The sequence below is a fragment of the Nicotiana attenuata genome, unplaced genomic scaffold (assembly GCF_001879085.1).
Source record: "Nicotiana attenuata strain UT unplaced genomic scaffold, NIATTr2, whole genome shotgun sequence".
In the NCBI taxonomy this organism is placed as follows: Eukaryota; Viridiplantae; Streptophyta; class Magnoliopsida; order Solanales; family Solanaceae; genus Nicotiana; species Nicotiana attenuata.
The window spans coordinates 330,860-354,339 of record NW_017671105.1 but is presented as its reverse complement, the minus strand read 5'-3'; positions in this window follow the sequence as shown (position 1 = coordinate 354,339).

Below are 23,480 nucleotides of genomic sequence, written 5' to 3'. Positions count from 1 at the left end.
TCCGCGACTTGGTTCTCACTTCCCTTCCGGTCCACTATTTCTAAGTCAAATTCTTGAAGAAGTAACACCCATCTCATCAATCTTGCCTTGGAATCCTTCTTGGTCATCAAATACTAAGGACAGCATGGTCCGTGTGCACAATCACCTTGGCCCCCATAAGATATGGCCTAAATTTCTCCATGGCAAATACAATGGCCAATAACTCCTTCTCCGTTACCGTGTAATTCCGTTGAGCTTCATTCACAGTCTTACTTGTATAATACACAGGATGGAACATTTTGTTAACCCGTTGACCCAACACCGCCCCCACCGCAACGTCACTTGCATCACACATTAGTTCAAAGGGCAAACTCCAATTAGGTGCGGTAATAATAGGGGTAGTGGTCAACTTGTGCTTCAAAAGTTCAAAGGCCTCCATGCATTTTTCATCAAAAACAAACTTAGCATCTTTATCTAGCAACTTGCAAAGGGGATTTACAACTTTCGAGAAATCTTTGATAAACCGCCGGTAGAACCCGGCATGTCCAAGGAAACTCTTCACCCCTTTGACAGAAGTGGGGGGAGAAAGCCTCGAAATCACCTCGATTTTAGACTTGTCTACCTCAATCCCATGCTTGGAAATCTTGTGACCCAACACTATACCTTCTTCAACCATAAAATGGCTTTTTTCCCAATTGAGAACGAGATTAGTTTCTTCACATCGGGCCAAGACTCTATCCAAGTTTCTCAAGCACTCTTCAAAGGAATCACCAACCACACTAAAGTCATCCATAAAGACCTCCAAAATGTCTTCCACCATACCGGTGAAAATAGCCATCATGCATCGTTGGAAGGTCGCCGAAGCATTGCACAATCCAAACGGCATCCGAGAAAAAGCAAATGTACCATATGGGCAGGTAAATGTGGTCTTCTCTTGGTCCTCCAGAGCAATTAAGATTTGATTATAACCCGAATATCCATCCTAAAAGCAATAAAAGGCTCGCCCCGCAAGACGGTCAAGCATTTGGTCAAGGAATGGCAAAGGGAAATGATCCTTTCGGGTCACCTTGTTAAACTTCCGGTAGTTCATGCATACCTGCCACCCGATAACCGTCCGAGTGGGAATAAGTTCATTGTTGTCATTAGTCACCACTGTCATTCCACCTTTCTTCGGCACACATTGCACCGGAGAAGTCCATGAGCTATCGAAGATTGGATATACCACACCTGCATCTAGCCATTTGATCACCTCTTTTTTCACCACTTCTTGCATTGCCTCATTGAGCCTCCTTTGATGTTCTAAGGAAGGCCTTGCATCATCCTCCAAGATAATTTTATGCATGCAAAATGCGGGGCTTATTCCCCGAATGTCCGCCAGAGTCCATCCAATTGCCCTTTTTCGCCTTTGAAACACTGCCAAAGTGGCCTCAACCTGCATATTAGTAAGGCAAGAAGAAAGAATAACTGGTAAAGTTGAATTAGAGCCCAAGAATTCATACCTGAGGTGTGGAGGAAGTGGCTTCAACTCCAACACTAGTGGCTCCTCAATTGATGGTTTGGTTGGTGGAGTTTTCCGATTTTCAAGATCCAAAGACAATTTTCTCGGCTTATAAGAATAAGAGCCCATCCCATGTAGAGCATTGACACACTCCACTCTGCTTGCATCATCATCGACATCAAGATTCAAGAGCACGTCCTCAAGAGGATCCTCCATGTTGATCATAAAACTTGTGTCATACACTATCACAGCTGTGACAATGTCCACAAAGGAGAACACCTCGGTGCTATTGGGCTGCTTCATGGATTTGCAAACATGGAAGACGACCTTCTCATCACCTACCCTGAAAGTTAGTTCACCCGCTTCAACATCAACCAATACCTTCCCCGTTGCAAGGAAAGGTCTCCCTAGAATAATTGGGACCTCATAGTCCACCTCACAGTCCAAAATCACAAAGTCCGCTGGCAAGATAAATTTGTCCACCCGGACGAGCACATCATCTACTATACCCAGAGGACACTTCATTGATCTATCTGCCATCTGTACTTCAAAACTCTGTCCTTAAATAACCTTTTATGTATTCGCTCCTAATTACATGCTGGGCACAAACTGCTTATTTAATTTCTTTCCTCAAATAGTTTTGACCCATTTGAATCTGAATTCCTTAATTAAAGGAAGTCTTGTGTGATTGATCCTTGATTGGTACTCAATTCCATAACTATTTTCATACCTTATTTATGCCCGGTTTTCAACACTATAAATGCACGACTCTTTAACACACAGCAGACAATTCAGAATCCTCCTGAACTCATACTCACACACAATAATATTCTCTTCTTGTCTGCATTGTGGCCTTTTCACAAGACCTACTGCCTTTTCTTTGTTTGTTTCTCTGAAACTGGTATGTCCGGATTTAACTTTTAGCACTACAACAATGTGTATTTACCGCTTGTGTATCCATGTTTGCTTGCTGTTTTTGTATATCTCAGCACTTAAATTGGCATGTTGATTTCCTTCTGTTTGTTTGTTATGAACCCCCATTCCCTTATCACCCCTATGTGTTTTGAGTTATGACTTAAAACATGGCAATCTAAGTCGTTGTCCATGAATTAAGTTTGATCCATGAGGGTGTTAACCTCTAAACAATATGTTCTAGCAGGCCTAGGGTGTGCCAGCATCTCCCATTGCTGGGTATGCCCATCAGCCTGCCTTTTTGCCTCTTGCAACTCCCCCATTCCCCTATACCCTTATGTGTACTGATCTAAGTTGTTTCCCTTTTCCCTTTCCCCTTTCAGAATTCTGCTTCTGCACTTGCACTCTCTCTTAGTCCCTATGTTCTGCCCCCCTCTTGTGAGCCTTGCCTTGGGACCTTGAGTTCCCTCTGAACTTGGACACTTGAGGGCTGGCCCTTCCACACTGCACTATGTCTTAATCTGGTGATACATTTGGGTGTAAGCACTGCCCGGAGTTCATATGAGACTCTTAGGGAACTTTGACACACCCCAAATGGGAGAAAGGCTTTGAAATATGGTCTCTTGGAGTTGGTTTACGTCATACTTCAGACAGGAAGTCTGAATCAGGCTCTCCTTGGTTGTATTTTTTTTTCTGATGTATTTTCTTTACTTTACTTCTTTTTCTGGGCTGTAATAACTTTGTAATAAAACTCTCGGGGATGGCTAGTGAAAAAGGGAGGGGTAACCATGTATGCAAAGGGGGTAGATATCCTGCCTATAGGAGTTTCTAAATTTCTGCACCCTCATATAGATAGCTTGCCTATAGGAGTTTCTGAATTTCTGCACTCTCATATAGATAACTTGCCTATAGGTCTTTCTCAATCTTGCATACACACTCTTCATCAGGCAATCATGTTTATAGGTCTTAATCAATCAACTACAATTAGATATCATGTTCATAGGCTTTAAATGAAATTCAGCACCTAGATATCATGCTTATAGGTTTTCTGCATTTTACCATGTCTGTTAAAAGGGGTTTAAAATCAACACGCATAGGAAGCATGTCTATAGGAGTTATTAATCAAGTCTGAATCGCCTCACTTGCTTATAAGTCTAAAACCAGTAATAATGACGACCATCAGTTAGAGAACTTATGATCTCTTGCTAAAACTTGCTTTCTTTAATAACTGACGACTTTCTTAAATCAATATGTATTCAGTTTATTTCATTGTTTCTGAAATCAGTAGATATCATGCCTATAGGGTCCTCGTCCAACACCTGGGCAAGCCTTAGGGCTAAAATTATAAACTGAATCAGATTTTATTAGCTACAACCAGCAGGCAGGCCTGATTCGGGCTTCTTATCTGAACTATGTAATAAATCAGTCCGCCTCAACCTTTAAGTTTTAATTAGACCTTAAACAGTATGTGTAAGTCATGCTAATCACTTGCTTTCTCAGTTTAAAGGAGGTGTATTTGAGCCTTTTATTTGTTTATATGCTTTCCCCAAACTTGATATATGTGTTTTTGCCTGTCGCCTTAGTATTTTACCTTTTGAAACCACAAATAAGCCAATATCTCCTCCCTTTAGGATTAGTATTCCCAAGTACCTCCGGGGCTGGTAGGATTGGGGCGGATAATAGCATGCAATAAGTAAACGAGACCATTCCGCGCGTTAATACCTTAATGGGGTAGGAAAGGGTAGACCTAGGACCCCCCCCCCCCTCCCCTTTGTTTCTTTGATTCTTTGCTTCTTTTCCAAAATTTTAAACTATTTCTATAAGGAAAAATCAGTATCCCTTTCATTCTTTCTAACTTCGCTTATTTGTAACCATTATGTGAAAATCCCCTCTTACTTGAAGTTTTATTTGCCTATATGTTATTTGCACTTAAGTCACAATAATAGTTTGGCCGGGAACCACACTAGTGGATCTTGAGGGGTGCCTAACACCTTCCCCTTAGGATAATTTCAAGCCCTTACCCAATCTTTGGTTACTTGACTCAAACCCTTCTTCGTGTCCTAATGCACTTAAATCATTAGGTGGCGACTCTTCAATTCAAAACCCAATTCCCAAAGGGGAACGAGTTGTCTTCCCAAATGTCATAATCCCGATTTTGCGAGAAAAAGGGGGCGCGACACTACCGTACCTTCCACGACGAGCTTTCTATCACTTCTCTTGGACACATCCATCGCAGAGTGTTCGTGTTCATTGTGTGCTTCTTAGGCGTGATAGTGTTCCCGATGAAAAAGGGAAGAATCCATACCAGATCTGCCATGGTCGCCAAGACTTTGATGGAAGAGATCAATGGACAGGCATACACTATAGTCACCATGATCATAGCCGACATCTACAGGACTCTGGAGCGCTGTCAAAGGGGGATCAAGCATTTCGAGGGTTATAACATGTTGCTGCAGTTGTTGTTATTAGAACATCTTCAAAGGGTCCAGTATCGCCAAAGAACTTCCGCGAAGGGCTTGGAACGACCATATTGCCTTCCATCACCCCAAGCGGATGACTTACGTTCCGGACAGGTTTGCTCAGCCGGAAAGTGCCAAAGAGTGGGTAGAGTTCTTCGACAATCTGACCGAGGAACAAGTGCAGTGGATGTTTGAATGGTTCCCAACAAACGAGTTCATCGTCAGTTCCAGGGACGCTCCACACTTAGTGTTGATTGGGTTGAGGGGAATATACCCTTATGTCCCTATCCGAGTTATGAGGCAAGCGGGCAGGAAGCCGGTTGTACCAAGGGTTGCCAATATGAGTCACTTCAAAGCAGACTTTCAGGACAACGACGTTCCTTATAAGTGCCAAGCTCAGCACATGTGGCACTACAAGATCGTTGTGGAAAAGAACACCTTTGAGCCAAACAGGTATCACGCTGGGTGTGAACCTCTCTACCCAGCATGGTTAGAAGACAACCTAAAGGGAATGGTGAGGCTAGGAGCCGGTCGAGAGAATAGGATCATAGAGGAAGATGCTGAGGCTCAAGTCAAACACGACAGACTGCGCAAGAGGGTCCACGACTCCGAGAATGAGCACCGGGAAATACACGAGACAAACATGAGGCTGATCAACGAGTGGAAGGAAATGGCGGTCACTTCCAACAGAATGTTGGAGTATCTGGAGCGAGGATTAGTGGAGCTGGAGGGCAAAATCATAAAGAGGATTGAGGATTGCCAGAATGCTGAAGGAAGCGAAGGAGGACATTTGGCTAGAGCCTACCTACTGTTGGGTCTGCGCGAGTTGGGAAACCTGTACGATGGAGTCAGGAAGATCGAATCTGGGGAAGGTCCTTCTGGGACCAAGTAGGCTAGATTTATTCGCTTTCCTAAATGTAATAAGGCCAAGTGCCAATAGTGACTTACTTTTCTATTATCTTAGTGTCATTTTGGGATTCGTCTATTTTCATATTATGAAATGAGGCATTTACTGGCATCTAAAGTTCTCCAAATCTACTTGTCGCTAGGCCTACCTCGGCACAACGAGGCTCCCAAATTAGGACACGAATTTATATTCCCGCAATATGTGTTTAAATACTGCAAACATTTCAGTATCATAGGGGTGGTGGAATACATGTGATAGAGATAGATGAAGAATGGGATCCTAAAGGATCAATCGGGCTTATTCGAGAAGGCGGTGACTTTAAACTTGCAGTCACACTCACCCTAATTGTAGTACAGACGTAGTCGCTAGTCGAGGTTGAGATAGCTGCATCGATTCCATTTGAGATAGAGGTAGCTCCACCTGCGACCACCCCTGTTCCATTTGAAGTAGAAGTGGCCACACCTTTCACAGTGACAGTATCAACCACACCTCCTTTTGATTCAAAAGCAATACCCTGGGATTACGTTGCCGAAGCTAGGCGGAAAGGAAAAACCAAGATGGAGGAATCCGACGCTGCACAAGGAATGACTAGGACCAGAAGAATCTATACACCTGAACACTTGGGAGGACCAAGTAAGGATGCCACTACCAAGCAGCCTGTCATTGAAACAGGACCAGATGACCTTTGGAGGAAAGTACAAGCAAGGGAATACTCCATCATTGATCATTTGAACAAAACCCCAGCTCAGATATCCATCCTATCACTGTTGCAAAATTCGGAGGCACACAAGAATGCTTTGATGAAGGTGTTGAGCGAAGCTTACGTGCCCAACAACATCACAAGCGGAGAAATGGCTAACATGGTGGGACAGGTGTTGGAAAGTCATAAAATCACTTTCCACGAGGATGAGTTGCCGCCTGAGGGTCTGAATCACAACAGGGCACTGCACATCATAGTGTAATGCGAAGACTACTTCATTACCAGGGTCCTGATTGATGGAGGATCCAGTCTCAATATTTGCCCATTGACAACACCGAAGAGGTTGGGCAAAGGCCTATACGAGATACGAGAAGGGACCATGAACGTGAAGGCTTTTGATGGGTCTTAGAGAGCTACCATCGGAGAAATTAATCTCTATCTGCAAATGGGGCCTACGTGGTTTGATGTCGAGTTTCAGGTGCTGGACATATCTGCATCCTACAATCTGCTATTAGGACGACCATGGATACACGTCGCTGGGGCTGTGGCATCAACTTTGCATCAAGCGGTAAAGTTTGAATGGAACCATTAGGAGGTGATCATTCACGGGGACGGGAGTAACCCATTTACACCAGTCAAACCATTCCGGTTATCGAGAACAGAAGAAGGTTAGGAGGGGAAACCTATCATCACATCGAACATGTCAATGCCATTGAGAAAGACAAATGGTGGAGTAAAAAGATAGAAAGCATACTAGCATGGTCTGGGTATGAACCCGACAAAGGGCTTGGGAAGAATCTCCAGGGTATTACCAAACCAATACAGCTGAAACATCACGGTACTACTTTCGGGCTCGGATACCAATATACATGGCAAGAATATGATGACTAGTAGCCTCCATGGCGTGGACCTTATTACCCTCTCGAGCAACCAGTGCCACATTTGGGTCAGACTTTCCACCAAGCTGATACAATATGGGGAACTGCCGAAGAAGAAGCGTTAGCTGGGTTGAGGAATCTGTTCCTGGAGGACGAGGATATGGACTGCAGTGCAATAATTGAGGAGGAGGGGGATGAAGGCCTCACTATTCAGACTGTGGAGAAGGGAGTTGTTCTAAAAAAACTAAACTGTCATACCATCCCGGGCCCGCCGAGTCCCTGGGTAGCTTGGCAATCTATCTAGACTAGAGTCGTGTACTTGTTCTAAATGTCACTTCCAACATTTTTGGGTTTTTTTCAATTATAAACTACTTTTATCAAAATACTAATTGAAACTAGATTATGCTACGAGATAATTACTAAAGTTGTATCTAATGGAAAGAAAGGGACTAGGGTCGTGACATCACCTAGGTGGCTAATTGACGGGTAGATGTTACTAAGGTTCGATTGACATAATTGGGGCTTATGCTATAACCGTTGCACAATTTTACCCACTCTCACACCTCTCGGTAGAGAGAGTGATTTTGCCCACTTGACTCTCTCGAGACCAAATGGGTAGGGAAATTAGATCAAGCAACTAGGGTTCAAGTAGGGTGATTACTCTCTCGAGGTTTAACCCGTTAATTGGGACTATCATTTCTCATGAGTCCATCCCAATTCCTTGTTGGGTCAATATTGGAGACTTAGACTCTCTTTCTCAAGAGGAGTCAAATCCACAAAGCACAAATCAGTGTTTGCAACCACCAATTTATAGATTAAAACATAAAATCAACCCAAATAGCAAACACCCATAGTCAATCTAACCCTAGATGGCAACACCCATCAATTACCCACACTAGGGTTAAGCCACAACCCTTGCTAATAGGTTTAGCTACTCATGCTTGAAGGAGAAAATGAAGAAATAGATGAAGAACAAGACATAATAACTAAATACTAAATTAAATTGCAAGAATCTATCGTTAATTTGAAGCTAAGATGCCAAAAATGGCTACAAAAGTTGTTCTCACGAGCGCAGCTGTGTTCTCAAGATAACAGATGACCTAAAAAAGTAAAATATTCTATTTATACTAAGCTGGAAAAACTGGACAAAAATACCCCTGCGAGGTCAGTGCGGCCCGCACAAAATGGACCGCGGCCGCACAAGGCTCTTGAAATTCAAAATTTAGCTCTCTGAAGTTGGGCTCCGCAGACCGCGTAAAATGGACCGCGGCCGCAGAGGAAGCTGGCGCGGTCCGCTCAAAGACGACCGCGGACCGCATGGGTGTGGACTCTGAAAACTTCAACTCTCTGAATCTTTATTCCGCGGACCGCACAAAATTGACGTGCGGCCGCGGAGCCTTCATCGCGGACCGCGAGATATGTACCGCGGACGTATTTCCCTTAAGCCCAGTTTGCCAACTCTCTGAATCTCCTAGTGCGGCCGCATACCAATTTGCACGCTCCGCACTAGGCCTTCTTCCCTTAGATTTCTTGGTCTTTGATACTTGAACAGGTTTCACTCCTTTTTGAGCCGATCTTTGACATATCGTCACTTTGTCGATCAAACCTGCAAACAAGCACAACCTGTGAGCCTTTTGGGACTATTTTGTACAAACATATGATCAAAGCATAGGCAAGTAGGAGCATAAAACATGTTAAAATCCTAACTTATCAACCACCACAGAACAAGAAGGACATGATGAGTTTCTTGGGAAGACTTAACTATATCAGCCGGTTCATAGCACAGTCTACAGTTATCCGTGAGCCAATCTTCAAGATGTTGAAAAAGGACGCCGCTACCAAATGGACCGATGATTGCCAGAAGGCCTTCGATAGAATCAAGGAATACCTGTCAACACCACCAGTCTTGGTCCCGCCAGATCCAGGTAGACCCCTATTACTCTACATCGCAGTACTAGATGGAGCCTTCGGTTGCGTTTTGGGACAACATGATGAAACAGGGAGAAAGGAACAGGCCATTTACTATCTCAGCAAGAAGTTCACTCCCTATGAAGCCCGGTATTCTCTTTTGGAACGCACTTGCTGTGCTTTGACTTGGGTAGCCCAGAAGCTGAGGCATTACTTCTGTGCCTATACTACATATCTCATATCAAGGATGGATCCTTTTAAGTACATCTTCCAGAAGCCTATGCCCACTGGAAAGCTAGCCAAGTGGCAAATCCTGTTAAGTGAATTTGACATTGTCTACGTAACTCAGAAGGCAATCAAGGGACAGGCACTAGCAGATCACCTTGCTGAAAATCCCATAGATGGAGAATACGAACCCCTGAAAACGTATTTTCCTGACGAAGAGGTATCATTCATAGGAGAAGACATTGCAGAATCCTATGATGGTTGGAGAATGTTTTTTGATGGAGCAGCAAATTTTAAAGGAGTTGGCATAGGAGCAGTCCTAGTATCAGAAACAGGTCAGCATTATCCGGTGTCTGCCAAGCTCAGGTTCCCGTGCACCAACAACATAGCCGAATATGAAGCTTGCATCCTAGGGCTAAAAATGGCCATTGACATGAACATTCAAGAGTTGCTAGTGATTGGGGATTCAGACCTACTCATACATCAGGTGCGAGAAGAATGGGCAACCAAGAACTCCAAGATACTCCCGTATCTGCATCAGGTACAGGAATTGAGAAAGAGGTTCACAAAGACAGAATTCCGACATGTTCCGAGAATCCAGAATGAATTCGTCGATGCATTGGCTACCCTGTCATCCATGATACAGCATCCTGATAAGAATATCATTGATCCCATACCAGTGAGAATTCATAATCAGCCAGCTTACTGTGCCCATGTTGAAGAGAAAGCAGACGGAAAGCCTTGGTTTCATGATATCAAGGAATATTTGGCAAAAGGAGAGTACCCGGAGCTTGCCAATCATACTCAGAAATGCACACTGTGGAGATTGTCCAACAACTTCTTTCACAGCGGAGGAATCCTGTATAGGAGGACTCCTGATTTGGGACTTCTAAGGTGTGTCGACGCAAAGGAAGCATCCAAACTGCTAGAAGAAATTCATGCTGAGACCTGCGGTCCGCATATGAATGGTTTTGTTTTAGCAAAGAAGATACTTCGGGCTGGTTACTTTTGGATGACTATGGAAACAGACTGCATCCAGTATGTCCGGAAATGCCACCGCTGTCAAATACATGCAGACACGATAAAGTTACCTCCAAATGAGCTTAATGCAACAAGCTCGCCGTGGCCGTTCGCCGCTTGGGAAATGGATGTTATTGGACCGATCGAGCCTGCTGCATACAACGGACACAGGTTCATCCTAGTGGCAATTGACTACTTCACCAAGTGGGTCAAAGCAGCATCTTACAGGGCAGTGACTAAGAAAGTCGTGTCAGACTTTGTTCGCGACCGCATTGTTTGCCGATTCGGGATTCCAGAATCAATCGTTACTGATAATGGCTCCAATATCAACAGCGACTTGATAAAAGCTATGTGTGAAACTTCAAGATCAGACACAAGAATTCTACAGCCTACATGCCTCAAATGAACGGAGCCGTAGAAGCCACCAATTAGAACATCAAGAAAATATTGAGAAAGATGATAGAGAAGCATAAACAGTGGCACGAGAAGTTATCATTCGCTCTGTTAGGATATCGCACCACAGTTCGCACATCAACTGGGGCAACCCCCTATATGCTGGTATATGGTACATAAGCCGTTATTCCCGCCGAAGTAGAAATTCCTTCCTTAAGGATCATACGGGAAGCTGAGCTCGACGATGCAGAATGGGTGAAGAGTCGTTACGAGCAGCTAGCTCTTATAGATGGGAAAAGAGTGAACGCGGTATGTCATGGTCAACTCTACCAAGACAGAATGTCCAGAGCCTTCAAAATTGGGGCATCAATCCATTTAAACTGGGGCAGAATTTTGAGGAGGGCCCTCAAAATTCCGTAGCATGAAAGGTTGCAATGTCCCGAACCACGTCACAATCGTCGGTTCATCTAAAAAATTATTATTTTAACTATACGTTCATGTCGCACTTTTTACAAACTCACGCATGTTTATTATTGAAATTGCCTTGTTTAGCAATGCTACCCCAATGATACATACAGTATCACCAGATCAAAGCCAAGCAGGTCAAGCATAGCCAGAAAGAGAGAGATGCCACATCTTGTTTAACCATTGTCTGCAAGCACAAAATCTAACATTATTATCCTAAGCACTAGGTAATGAAAACAGATGCAGAATGAATTCAAACAGAAACTCAGACAGTTGCAGAAGTAGTTTGCAGTAACTCCAGTGCGGCTTACAAAATGGACGTGCCGGCGCACAGGGGCCACCCGCCGGACCGCAATAATTTTGACGAGGTCCGCATAAGTCAAAGGCCCTCCAACATGCTCTTCTGAAATCTCTCCACACGGTCCGCAAAGTGGGATCGCGGCCTGCGGTGGCCAACGCGGACCGCATAAAGTGCAAATGGCGGCCGCGCTGGGCAAAGGTTCACTTCCAGTCACTAGGGCACGCGGTCCGCGCAAAGGCGACCGCGGGCTGCACAGAGTGTTTCACTTAACCACTGAGTTAGGGTTTGTAAATTTTGTTCAATTTTTCACCTAACTGCCTACTCATATACCCAACCATTATGAATGCCCAACACAACAACCCAGCATTTAAATTACCCCTAAGCTAACAAATAAATTAAAAAAAAGAATTATACGAGAAGAAAAAGAGAAGCTAAAACTGTTGGCATGAAAATAAATATGTAAATCATAAAATTAATCAATGAAAGATGCATGAAATGTTACCAGATATGAAGAATTGTATGCAAGTAATTCAATGCAAGCAAGTACTAACGGTCCAATGATACGATGAACAGTAGCTTTAAAGGGGTCTGAGTGGTTTGAAAGTTCGAAAAGGGTAAATGGTGGCCCATTGGGCCTCTATTTATAGAAAAAGGTGTGGGCCCATCTTCTACCAGCGCGGCGCAAAAATGGACGCGCGGACCGCGGCCCTGGGTTTGTTTCATTGGAAGCTTGAGAAGGCAACCTCCGCATCCGCACAAATATCGACCGGCGGAGCCGCGGAGGTCACCGCGGTGCGCACAAAATGGAATGCGGCCGAGGTGGCAAACTTCAGAGAGCACCTCACTTAGCCCATACGAGTTCGGGCCGCACAAAATGCAATGCGCCGCACTGGCAAACTTTCAGAGACTGTTCATTTTGGTTCCAAAATATTTTGCACTGCATCAACCAAATCCCTGCAACATCTCACAACCAATTAGTCCAAAAATCAAACCTAAACTACAAAGAAAATCAAAAGAAAATAAGAAAGAAAAAGACACGGGTTGCCTCCCAGAAGCGCCTGATTTAACGTCGCGGCATCGACGCGGGTTACCATCTCATCATTTCAAATGAACAACAGCCACCAATCATGCTATCATCAAACTTCCCCAAGATATGTTTACACGGTGCCCATTCACTCCTACAGATTCACCACTTTGTTCTTCAATCTAGAGCACCAAATGGGGTCACAACACAATTAAAATGGACCACTCCCACTTAGATTTCAGCTTTCCCGAAAACAACCTTAGAGAGAATTGAACAAGAGGACCAAATCACCAACTTTGAACTCCTTTCCACGAGCATATTTGTCCAATGAAGGAACTTCATCTTGCCTTATACAGCGAACTAGAGTATGCATGCGAACAGGACTTCAATCAAGCTTCATTGAGTTGTTCAACACGAAGATTGGCCGCAACATCCCATCAAGATTAAGCTTTCCTCAAGGCCCACATGGCCTTATGCTCCAACTCCCACTGGAGATGACATGCTTTCCCAAACACCAACCGGTACGTGACATACCAATTCAGCGGTCTTGTGCGGTCCGGTAAAGCCCATAGAGCATCATCCAACTTTTAGACCAATCGGTCCTATTGGGCATTTTACGGTCTTTGGATGCAAAATACTCTGTCTCCCTGTTAGACACTTCAACCTGGCCCACTTGCTTGAGGATGAAAGGTTGTAGAGACTTTGTGGTTGACACCATACTTGGATAGCAAGGTATCATAAAGAATCTATTAGCAAAAATGCGATCCTCCATCACTAATGATTGCCCGGGTGTACCAACCTTGTGAAAGATACTCTTTTTAAAGAAATATGTCACCACAGTCCTAGCTTCATTATTAGGCAAGGCCACGGCCTTCACCCATTTTGACACTAATCACTGCTACTAGAATATAATGTTCCCACACGAGCTAACAAAAGGAACGCATAAAATCAATACCCAAACATCGAAGATATCAACTTCAAGAATTGTTGTTAAGAGACATCTCGTCTTTCTTGGCAATCCCCCGCTCGTTGGGCTAATTGATCACATCTTTTTACAAATCAATAGCATCCCTTGAACAAAGTCGGCCTAATAGAAACCGCAACTCAAAACCTTCGAAGTCGTCCTCACCCCTCCATGATGGCACCATAGGGGGAGGAGTGACAAAGCCTCCAAAACACTCTAATTGTTCAACGCTACCGGAACACACTTCTAATCACACCATCCGTGCAAATTAAACAAGTACGGATCATCCAAATAAGATCCAAACTATACGTTTGAGTTCTTCCTTTGGTTGGAAGAGAGCTCACAGGGAACATTCCAGTCCAATGAAATTGGCAATGTCTGCGAACCATGCATGTCCACACATTGACACAGAACAGAAGTTGCTCGTCGGGGAATGTATCATTTATCTCAAGGGCCGTCACACAATGGCCTCAGCCTTCCTCCAAGCGGGCAAATGGTCGCAACTTGGTTCTCACTTCCCTACCGGTCTCACTATTTCTAGGTCAAATTCTTGAAGAAGTAAACCCATCTCATCAATCTTGCCTTGGAATCCTTCTTTGGTCATCAAATACCTAAGGGCAGCATGGTCCCGTGTGCATAATAACCTTGGCCCCCATAAGATAATGCCTAAAATTTTCTCCATGGAATACAATGGCCAAGTAATCCTTCTCCGTCACCGGTATCGTTGAGCTTCATTGCATAGTCTTTACTTGCATGTCACACAGGATGGAAACATTTTGTTAACCCGTTGACCCAACACCGCCCCACCGCAATGTTACTTGCATCACACATTAGTTCAAAGGGCAACACTCCAAATTAGGTGCGGTAATGATAGTGGGTAGTGGTCACTTGTGCTTCACAAATTTCAAAGGCCTCCCATGGTACATTTTTCAATCAAAAACAAACTTAGCATCTTTCTCTAGCAAAACTTGCAAAGGGATTTACAGACTTCCGAGAAATCTTTGATAAACCGCCGGTGGAACCCGGCATGTCCAAGGAAAACTCCTCACCGCCTTTGACATAAAAAAAAAAACAAAATGGGGGGAGGAAGCTCGAAATCCACCTCGATTTTAGCCCCTTGGTCTACCTCAATGCCCATGCTTGAAATCTTGGTGACCCAACACTATACCTTCTTCACCATAAAATGGCAATTTTTCCTAATTGAGAACGAGAATTAGTTTCTTCACATCGGGCCAAGACTCTATCCTAGTTTTCTTAAAGCACTCTTCAAAGGAATCACGCAACACACACTAAAAGTCATCCAATAAAGGAACTCCAAAATGTTTCCACCAATATTCGGTGAAATAGCATACATGCATCGTTGAGTCGCCGAGCATGCACAATCCAAACGGCAATCCGAGAAAAGCAAATGTACCATATGGGCAGGTAAATGTGGTCTTCTCTTGTCCTCCGGAGCAAATTAAGATTTGATTATAACCCGAATAATCCATCCCAAAAAGCAATAAAAGGCTTGCCCGCAAGAGGTCAAGCCATTTGGTAAGGATGGCAAAGGGAAATGATCATTTTCCGGTCACCTGTTAAGCTTCCGGTAGTCCCATTGCATCCCGCCACCCGGTAACAATCCGAGTTAGGAAAAGTTCATTGTTGTCATTAGTCACAACTTGTTCATTCCACCTTTCTTCAGCGATTGGATACACCACACACCTGCATCTAGCCATTTGATCAACCTCTTTTTTCAAAAAACCACTTCTTGATTGCCTCATTGAGCATCTTTGATTGTTCTAAGGAAGGCCTTGTGGCATCCTCAAAGATAATTTTATGCATGCAAAATGCGGGGCTTATCCGAATGTTCCGCGCAGAGTCCATCCAATTGCCCTTTTTCGCGCCTTTTTGAAGCACCGCAAAGTGGCTCAACCTGCAAGTTAGTAAGGAAAAGAAAGAATAACTGTAAGTTGAATTAGAGCCCAAGAATTCATACCTGAGGTGTGGAGAAGTGGCTTGAACTCCAACCACGGTGGCTCTCAATTGATGGTTTTGTTTGGTGGAGTTTTCCATTTTCAAGATCCAAAGATAATTTTCTCGGTCAATAAGAATAGAGCCCAATCCCATGTAGAGCATTGACACCACTCCACTCTGCTTGCATCATCATCGACATCAAAGATTCAAGGCACGGCCTCAAAGAGGATCCTCCACCGTTGATCCATAAAAAACCCTTTGTTGTCCATCGCCTAATCACAAGCTTGTGAACAATGTCCATAAAGGAGCCAACCTCGGTGCTATTGGGCTGCTTCATGAATTTGCAACATGGAAGATGACCTCTCATCAACCTACCTGAAAGTTAGTTCCACCCTTCAACATCAACCAATGACTTCCCGTCGCAAGGAAAGTCTCCCATAAAATAATTGGACCCATAGTCCCACCTCACAGTCAAAATCAGCAAAGTTGCTGGCAAGATAAATTTGTCCACAGCGGAACGACACATCATCTACTATAGACCCAGATGACAGCTTCCATTGATCTATCTGCATCTGTAATTCATGGAAGATTGGCCTGTGGTGGCCCAATACCTAGGGGTTTGAAAACTGAGAAGGGCGATTAAATTGATGCTTGCCCCGAGATGACATAAAGCTTTGGGCAAAGTCTGCACTACCAATGGTGCAAGGGATAGTGAAAGCACCAGGATAGCTCTATGAATTTTGGGGCCATTGAATGTACTGTCGCAACTGACTTGGTGAGTCATCTTTTATAGTTTCACAATCCATGGAACGCTTCTTTGTAACCAATCCTTCATAATTACGCATACCCAGGCATTTTGGCTCCAAAGCCTCCAACCAAAGGCACGTTGATGGATAACGCTCTTCATCATGGTCAAATGAAGACTGTTCAGATATGGTTGTCACTTTTTCTGCTTGGGCAAGGCCCTTTGAGGGATAAGGCGGAGGGTCTAGGTCAAAGGTGCCTTTGGCTTTTGGCACCAACCGGCTCCGGCAATGTACTTATGTTGCTCCTAGACACGAGTTCACAGGCCTCTTGAGTTTCCACCTCGGCTCAATCAATGTCAATCCTCACATCATTGTTCACATCATTCTCTAACCACATCTTCACACTACCAAAGGAATATCAATTTCCTTGCAACTCAACATTCATCATCCACAGACTTGCTTATCTTTCGAGGCATGCACATACCGCCTTCCCACTTCTTGTTGTAACCGCATCACACATGATTGTTCCCACCCTTTGGGTTCCACTACAGTATCATTGGTAGAGCAACTCCTTGGGCGAGTATTCAACAATTGAGAAATTTGGCCTAATTGCACCTCTTAAATTCCGAATGGAGGTATTGTGGGAAGCCCCAATTGAGCATCGAATTGGTTCTTTTCTTCATCATTGTTCGAACATCATTTCTATTCTTTCCCATTCATTACCCGAAGAATTAGATCTTGAGAACGGGAACGGGGGTGGATTGTTTCCGGTTTGTGGTAATGGGGGCTTGAAAGCCTTGCCCCCTTTTGCCTTGGTTTCCTTGTGTTCCAATTACTTAAACCGTTTTGTTCCAATTGTTGTTATTTCCATTCAACTGCCTTGTTGCCTTGATTGTTTGTTCGCCCGCCATTTCCACTTGGTTGGTTGTTTTGTTCCAATTACCACACTGTTGATGCCCAATTTCCTTGGGGCCGCCATTGTTGATTTGAAGGGTTTTGCCTCGATTGCCTTGATAGTTATTGACATATTGAACTTCTTTCGCTTAGCTACTCATAACACTCATTTCAAAAACAACCACCAGTCATCATATTGATCACGCATTCCCTTGAGGTAGTTGCCCTCTTTGCTTCTCTTAAGCATATTCACTCTTTCATGGGCATTAACTTGGCGAGGATTTTGGACTTGTTGTAATTGCGCCTTAAGCAATTGATTCTAGTAGTAGTAAGCTCGACAATAGCTTGACCATGGTCATGCAACCTCCTTGTGCAAATGGATCACCGTAGGGTCCGCCTTGATGGAACATTGGCCCTACTTTTGCCTTAAGCCGAAGACAGTGTCCCGGCCATCTCGTCTAGAAATATCACAACGCTTCATTGTCAAGGAACTTCATAAAGTTTGCCTCGGCTCAATTGGTTCCACGAATGCATGATTAGTGGTGTTGAATGCCGCCGATAAAAGGTTTGTTGAATCAATTGCCTTGGTCATATCGTTGTTTGGTCATTCTTTCACCATTGGTTCTAATCTCTCCCATATTTCATGCAAAGGTTCCGTTGGCTCTTGCTTGAAGGCCAAAAATTTCATCACGAAGCGTCCGCCATGTGACTCGGCGAAAAGAACTTGAAATACTTGTCCGTCAATTCAATCCACGAGTGAATGGAATGAATTGGGGTAGCCTTTCTAAACCAATCAACGCAATTAACCCCGAAGAAAAAAAAAAAGAAAACGGGAACAGCCTCAAATCTCAAACGCATCACTCGGACACGTTTGTTTGCTTTGCTAACCCCAGCATGTATCTACGGAACCCCTTCAAGTGCTTGTAGGCATTTTGATCGAGGCGCCCGTAAATATCCTCGTTGCTCGAGCAAGGCAACAATGACATTTGTGATTTGAAAGTTCCCCGCCCGATTCGGGGAGGAACATGGCGCTCGCATATTCTTGATTTGGTAGCACCCGTGGAACTGCTCTTGGAGGTGGCGAGGAGGGTCTGGAACGTTGTCAATAGCATTAGCCTGGCGACCTCGTCACGTTCCGCGAGTACAAGAGGCACCTCATCGTCTCCGATTTCATCTACCTCCTCCCCCACAGCACGTTTCCAAGAGGGTCATTATCGCGTTTAAAGCCATTTTATACCAAGTAGTAATCACGCACACAATTTTAGTAAATAAGATGGAAGAAAACAACAACACAAACTAACTAAATAGATAGCCAAAACCGTGCTCCCCGGACAATGGGCCACAAAAAGTTGATCGCTGCCAACTGCCACACTACATAAGTAGGAAGAGAGGGTCGCAAATAGCTTTTCCCGATATGAAGGGTCGGATCGAATTCCTCAAGGAGAGCTAGAAATTTGGAGCTGGGTATCTATCTAGACTAGAGAGTCGTGTACTTGTTCTAAATGTCACTTCCAGCATTTTTGGGTTTTTTCCATTATAACTACTTTTATCAAACTACTAATTGAAACCTAATTATGCTTAACGAGATAATTGCTAAAGTTTATTAAATGAAAGAAAGGGCACTAGGGTCGTGACCATTCACCTAGGTTGCTAATTGAACGGGTAAGATGTTATAAGGTTCGATTGACATAATTGGGGCTTTCATGCTATAACCGTTGCACAATTTTAAAACACACTCTCACACTCTTCGGTAGAGAGAGTGATTTTTCCACACTTGACTCTCTCGCAGACCAAATGGGTAGGCAAATTAAAGATCAAGCAACTAGGGTTCAAACGTGGGTGATTACTCTCTCGAGGTTTAACCCGTTAATTGGACTATCATTTCTCATGAGTCCCATTCCCAATTCCTTGTTGGGTAATTTTGGAACTTTAGACTTCTTTCTCAAGAGGAGTCAAATCCCAAAGCACAATCAGTGTTTGCAACCAACAATTTATAGATTAAAACATAAAAATCAACCCAAATAGCAAACACCCATAGTCAATCTAACCCTAGATGGCAACACCATCAATTACCCACACTAGGGTTAAGCCACAAACCCTTTGCTAATAGGTTTAGCTACTCATGCTTGAAGGAGAAATGAAGAAATAGATGAAGAACAAGACATAATACATAAATACTAAATTAAATTGCAAGAATCTATCGTTAATTTGAAGCTAAGATGCCAAAAATGGCTACAAAAGTTGTTCTCCACGAGCGCAGCTGTGTTCTCAAGATAACAAGATGACCTAAAAAAGTAAAATATTCTAATTTATACTAAGCTGGAAAAACTGGACAAAAAATACCCCTTGCGAGGTCAGTGCGGCCCGCACAAAATGGACCGCGGCCGCACAAGGCTCTTGAAATTCAAAATTTAGCTCTCTGAAGTTGGGCTTCCGCAGACCGCGTAAAATGGACCGCGGCCGCAGAGTAAGCTGGCCGGTCCCGCTCAAAGACGACCGCGGACCGCAATGGGTGTGGACTCTGAAAATTCAACTCTCTGAATCTTTATTCCGCGGACCGCACAAAATTGACGTGCGGCCGCGGAGCCTTCATCGCGGACCGCGAGATATGTACCGCGGACGTATTTCCTTAAGCCAGTTTGCAAACTCTCTGAATCTCCTAGTGCGGCCGCATACCAATTTGCACGCTCCGACCTAGGCCTTTCCTCTTAGATTTCTTGGTCTTTGATACTTGAACAGGTTCACTCCTTTTTGAGCCGATCTTTGACATATCGTCACTTTTCATCAAACCTGCAAACAAGCACAACCTGTGAGCCTTTTTGGGACTATTTTGTACAAACATATATCAAAGCATAGGCAAGTAGGAGCATAAAACATGTTAAAATCCTAACTTATCACCACCACAGAACAAGAAGGAACATGATGAGTTTCTTGGGAAGACCTTAACTATATCAGCCGGTTCAATAGCACAGTCTACAGTTATCCGTGAGCCAATCTTCAAGATGTTTGAAAAAGGACGCCGCTACAAATGGACCGATGATTGCCAGAAGGCCTCGATAGAATCAAGGAATACCTGTCAACACACCAGTCTTGGTCCCGCCAGATCCAGGTAGACCCCTATTACTCTACATCGCAGTACTAGATGGAGCCTTCGGTTGCGTTTTGGGACAACATGATGAACAGGGAGAAAGGAACAGGCCATTTAACTATCTCAGCAAGAAGTTCACTCCCTATGAAGCCCGGTATTCTCTTTTGGAACGCACTTGCCTGTGCTTGATTGGGTAGCCCAGAAGCTGAGGCATTACTTCTGTGCCTATACTACATATCTCATATCAAGATGGCTTCTTTAAGTACATCTTCCAGAAGCTATGCCCACTGGAAAGCTAGCCAGTGGCAAATCCTGTTAAGTGAATTGACATTGTCTTACGTAACTCAGAAGGCAAATCAAGGACATGCACTAGCAGATCACCTTGCTGAAAATCCCATAGATGGAGAAAACGAACCCCTGAAAACATATTTTCCTGACGAAGAGGTATCATTCTAGGAGAAAGACATTGCAGAATCCTATGATGGTTGGAGGATGTTTTTCGATGGAGCAGCAAACTTCAGAGGAGTTGGCATAGGAGCAGTCCTAGTATCAGAAATAGGTCAGCATTATTCCGGTGTCTGCAAGCTCAGGTTCCCGTGCACCAACAAACATGGCCGAATTTGAAGCTTGCATCCTAGGGCTCAAAATGGCCATTGACATGAACATTCAAGAGTTGCTAGTCTTTGGGGATTCAGACCTACTCATACTTTAGGTGCGAGAAGAATGGGCAACCAAGAACTCCAAGATACTACCATATTTGCATCACGTACAGGGATTGAGAAAGAGGTTCACAAAGGCGGAATTCCAACACGTTCCCGGAGTCCAGAATGAATTCGCCGATGTATTGGCCACCTTGTCATCCATGATACAGCATCCAGACAAGAATTTCATTGATCCCATTCCAGTAAAGATCCATGATCAACCAACTTATTGTGCCCATGTCGAAGAAGAAGCAGACGAAAAGCCTTGGTTTCATGATATCAAGGAATATTTGGCAAAAGGCGAGTACCCAGAACTTTGCAGATCCCACTCAGAAACGCACACTGCGGAGATTATCCAACAACTTCTTTTACAGCGGAGGAATCCTGTATAGGAGGACTCCTGATTTGGGACTTCTAAGGTGTGTCGACGCAAAGGAAGCATCCAAACTGCTAGAGAAAATTCATGCTGGGACCTGCGGTCCATATATGAACGGTTTTGTCTTAGCAAAGAAGATACTCCGAGCTGGTTACTTTTGGATAACTATGGAAACAGACTGCATCCAGTATGTCCGGAAATGCCACCGCTGTCAAATACATGCAGACATGATAAAGGTACCTCCATATGAGCTTAATGCAACAAGCTCACCATGGTCGTTCGCCGTTTGGGGAATGGATGTTATTGGACCAATCGAGCCTACCGCTTCCAACGGACACAGGTTTATCTTAGTAGCAATCGACTATTTCACCAAATGGGTCGAAGCAGCATCTTGCAGAGCAGTAACCAAGAAAGTCGTGGCAGACTTCGTCCGCGACCGCATCATTTGTCGATTCGGGATTCCAGAGTCAATCATTACCGATAATGGCTCCAATCTCAATAGTGACTTGATGAAAGCTATGTGTGAAACTTTCAAGATCAGACACAAGAATTCCACAGCCTACAGGCCTCAGATGAATGGAGTCGTAGAGTCGCCAACAAGAATATCAAGAAGATATTGAAGAAAATGATAGAGAAGCATAAGTAGTGGCACGAGAAGTTGTCATTTGCTTTATTTGGGTATCGCATCACAGTCCGCGCATCCACTAGGGCAACCCCCTATATACTGGTTTATGGTACAGAAGCCGTCATTCCCGCCGAAGTAGAAATTCCTTCCTTAAGGATCATACAGGAAGCTGAGCTCGACGATGCAGAATGGGTGAAGAGTCGTTACGAGCAGCTAGCTCTTATAGATGGGAAAAGAATGAATGCAGAATGTCATGGTCAACTCTACCAGAACAGAATGTCCAGAGCCTTCAACAAAAGAGTCAAGCCAATATAGTTCACACCGGGACAGCTGGTGTTAAAGAAAATTTCTCCGCATCAAGATGAAGCCAAAGGAAGTTCTCTCCCAATTGGAAAGGTCCATATATGGTTCACCGGGTTCTGATAGGAGGAGCACTCATACTTGTAGAAATGGACGAGGAAGTCTGGCCAAAGCCGATTAATTCAGATGTAGTCAAGCGTTACTATGTGTAATCTTTATGCTTTCCTCTATGATGTAAATTGAACTACGCCTGACCTGATTCCCGTTTAAGAGGGGATACGTAGGCATCCCTATGGGTTCGGTCACAACTGAATAAAATTTTCATTTCCGCCCCCCTCCCCCCGCAATTGGAAATTGGGGCAGAATTTTGAGGAGGTTCCTCAAAATTCCGAAGCAATTTCAGCCGGATCGTCGCAAGCAACAGTCAGGAGCATCAATCCATTTAAACTGGGGCAGAATTTGAGGGGGGCCCTCAAAATTCCATAGCAAGAAAGGTTGCAATGTCCCGAACCATGTCACAGTCATCGGTTCATCTAAAAATTATTATTATACGTTCATGTCGCACTTTTTACAAACTCACGCATGTTTATTATTGAAATTGCCTTGTTTAGCAACGCTACCCCAATGATACATACAGTATCACCAGATCAAAGCCAAGCAGTTCAAGCATAGCCAGCGGGGATACGAACTAACCTCCCCCCTTTACAAAACTCACGATTTTTCTTTGGATACAGGCACTTGGATTGCGAAATCATCGAACATACTATACACTCACGAGACAAACATTATTCAGGAATACAACTCCAAGAACTGTTGCGTTTACTCACATTTGCTATCCACACACACCAGTGACATTCCGTGTGTCACAGTGTCCCAGCAGTCACGATATCGTAATTTGCTATCAGCTAAGAAAAGCCCTATTACCATTTTGCCCTTTTATTTCTTGCATAAGGCTACCATTCTGCCTTTCGAGACTAACGCTGTCTCTATCTGCATTTTCTGCATTGCATAAGGCTACCATTCTGCCTTCCGAGACTAAACGCTGTCTTTATCTGCATTTTCTGCATTACATAAGGCTACCATTCTGCCTTCCGAGACTAAACGCTGTCTCTATCTGCATTTGCATGGCTGAAAGATCGCCACCTCATCTGCATTTGCATG